This window comes from Lepidothrix coronata, unplaced genomic scaffold, assembly GCF_001604755.1.
Source record: "Lepidothrix coronata isolate B3197 unplaced genomic scaffold, Lepidothrix_coronata-1.0 Scaffold128, whole genome shotgun sequence".
Taxonomy (NCBI): Eukaryota; Metazoa; Chordata; class Aves; order Passeriformes; family Pipridae; genus Lepidothrix; species Lepidothrix coronata.
The window spans coordinates 679,949-682,716 of NW_016690308.1; the positions used below are offsets into that span (position 1 = coordinate 679,949).

At 46.4% G+C, this 2,768-nt stretch overlaps 1 long non-coding RNA gene across 1 annotated transcript; it reads right to left on the bottom strand.

The window, feature by feature from the left end:
- Positions 1 to 815: 815 nt before the first annotated feature.
- LOC108503002 lies at positions 816 to 2,116 on the bottom strand. Its single transcript, XR_001876681.1, has 3 exons — positions 2,030 to 2,116; positions 1,155 to 1,275; positions 816 to 865 (listed from the first exon to the last, which is right to left on the bottom strand). It is a non-coding gene; the product is annotated as an uncharacterized LOC108503002 (long non-coding RNA).
- Positions 2,117 to 2,768: the final 652 nt, after the last annotated feature.

Consider the following 2,768-nt stretch of genomic DNA (forward strand, 5'->3'; position numbering starts at 1 on the left):
GCTCGTCACACTTACAGGGAGGACTTTTGGGGCAGGGACCTGCTCCCTGGTTGGCGTTGATTCATCTGCCGTGCAGCGTCGCAGGGCTGCGGTAGCTGGCAGAAAGCTCCCACACTGATTTTTGTCAATAGCGCCGGGCAATAATGGAACGACACCTCGCCATGTTTGCAAACAAACACTGCCTCCCTTCCTGTTTAACACCATCTGCCGCCAAACCCAATTTCCCTGCCCCCATCCCTTCCCAAAAATGACAGCCAGAGACAACTCCAAAAAGCAGCTGCTAAGCCAAACCGTGCTCTTTTGTGCTCAGATTTTGAAAGGTGCTGGCAAGGAGGCTGCAGTCCCATGCACAGCACACACCTCGCTGCGTGCTCACGGCTGAGCCACTGACTGGGCTGAGGGTTTCTTTATCCCCTCTGCAAACACAAACCAGCTCAATGTGGGTTTGTTTTTGAGCTCTTCCACTACATGATCTTCCTGACCTCTCTGTTCAGTGGTAGAAGCTGGTGTGAACATGGAAATGGAAGGAAGAAGAGGTTCCACTTCGCTCCACACCTCCACCAGCAAATAAGTTCAGCTTTTACCTGCATGAGTCCTTGTATCTTCCTCTAAGAGTGCTTGTAGGCTCCAAACCTGGGCTGATCAGGCTAAGGCATGCATCTGGCACCCACACCATCACAAACATTTCCCCAGGGCTGCTGTGCCGACTGATGTGCCTCCAGGGAGCAGATAAAAGTCTTCCAGACTAGCCCAGCTTTTCTCATTTGGTCTTCTTGAAACAAAGAAAAAGGACTAAAAGGAAATAACTTCATATAGCTTCGGAAAAAGTTTACTCAAAAAGGACTAGACTCCTCAGGGCTTCAACCTAGGTGGGGAAAAAAAATGATTCCTTGAGCAAAGAGACTGTTTGGTTGAAGAAAACCAAACACTCTGCTCACAGCACTGCAGGTGGGAACCTGCTGCCTTATTTATCACAGAGCTGCAGAGAAGAGAAAATGAGGGTGTTGCATTCCACAATGCCCTGGTTAAGATATTAACACTGCTGTGACACTTATATTCTATCCCTTCATTACATTAACAACCAAGATTGCTAACTAGAGTTCATATGCATTGCATTAAATATCAGAGGCTCTTTCATGTCAACTATTTCATACCTGTTCTCCATAGCACTCATGTCCTCTCCTTCACATGGCAGAGGTGTCCCCCTTGATGAGCTAAGGAACTCAGAAGGTGCCCCCATCTTGGGCCCAAGTGGTGCATAGGTATCTCATGCTCCTTCATGCAAGAGGAACCAAAGCTTCAATGTTTAAACATCATCTGATACAATCTTAAGCCTCAGACACTTGGAATCACAGAATCATGTAACAGTTTATATTGGAAGTGACGTTAAAGATCCCCTAGTTCCAAGTCCCCTGCCATGGGCAGGGATGCTTTCCATTAGACCAAGTTGCTCCAACACCCTAAAGTCCTTCTCCCCAGGAGTGCTCTTGATCCATTCCCTGCCCAGCTTGTACTTGTGTTTGGGGTTGCTCCAACCACGGTGCAGGACTTTGCACTTGGCTTTGCTGAACTTCGTGAGGTTCACACAGGCCCCCCTTCTCCAGCCTGTCCATGTCCCTCTGGATGGCATCCCTTCTCTTCAGCACATTGACAAGCACACAGCTTGGTGCTGTTGATATAATTTTTGGTGTATAACACTGTGCATTGTGCATACAGCATGTGTTATACCCAAGTTATCCTTTCCATGCAGGGGAAGGAGATGTCCTCTCTTTTTTGAGAAACTCCATCTCTGCAGTACCAGTCATTTGGTAGAGGGAGGATATCTACATTAGCCTTCACCTTACACACTATTTCTTGTCTGGGTGCATTGGCTACCCCATCCTTTTTCCATGGAAGAATCTTTTCAGTAGGCTATGATCTGACAGAAAAATAAAGTCCTTCCCATCTAGGCAGTGACGTTTTATTCCCAGCACAACAACTTACATTTCTTTTATCAGCTAATTTAGTCTTTTCTACCTTAGTCACTGACCTGAAGATGAAGCCATCTGTCCACTCTTTGGAAGCCTTTACGTTATGTACGAAAATGGCACGGGATGTGGCATTGATGATCTTTGCAATGGTCAAAATGGAAAGCACTTCCCGTGACCTCATAGCTCTTTGGACTTCTCAGAATCGTCTCTGACTTTTTCCCCTGGCACCAAGTTCTCCCCAGGTTTTCTTGTGATGACTCTAAAGGAATTTAAATATTTGAGAGCAACTATGATAATGACTTTTAACCGACTTAAGTATGCTTCATAAATTAGTTGCCTCCCAGGTGGATGGCCTGTTTAAAGGCCACAAGTGAACTGCCATAAGGTAAATTCTTTCCCTGCCCACCAGGTACTCCAGGTGCTCCAGGTACTCCAGATACTCCACTTCTGATTTTACAATACTTTTGGTTTCACAAGAGAGCAGGTATTTGCTTATGAAGTTGTGCTGCCCCCAGTGACTGAAATAACTTCTCTTGCACTTGAGAGCATCACCTATTCTTACTGTAAAACACAGGCTGCCCTTCAGTGATGTTTCATTTGCTCTTTGATGATCTCCAAAGCTTCTCATTGTCTATTTTGCCCTCCTGGTAATCGGATACTCACCGTGCCTTTCTATCCCTGTCTGCATAGATTGCTGCTATGCACCTCCTCCAACCCCTGCCCTCACAGCCCGTGTCCAAGGGGCAGGATGTTTGTTTCCTCTGGAGACTTGATTCACTGTGGCTTTTTGCTCAACTG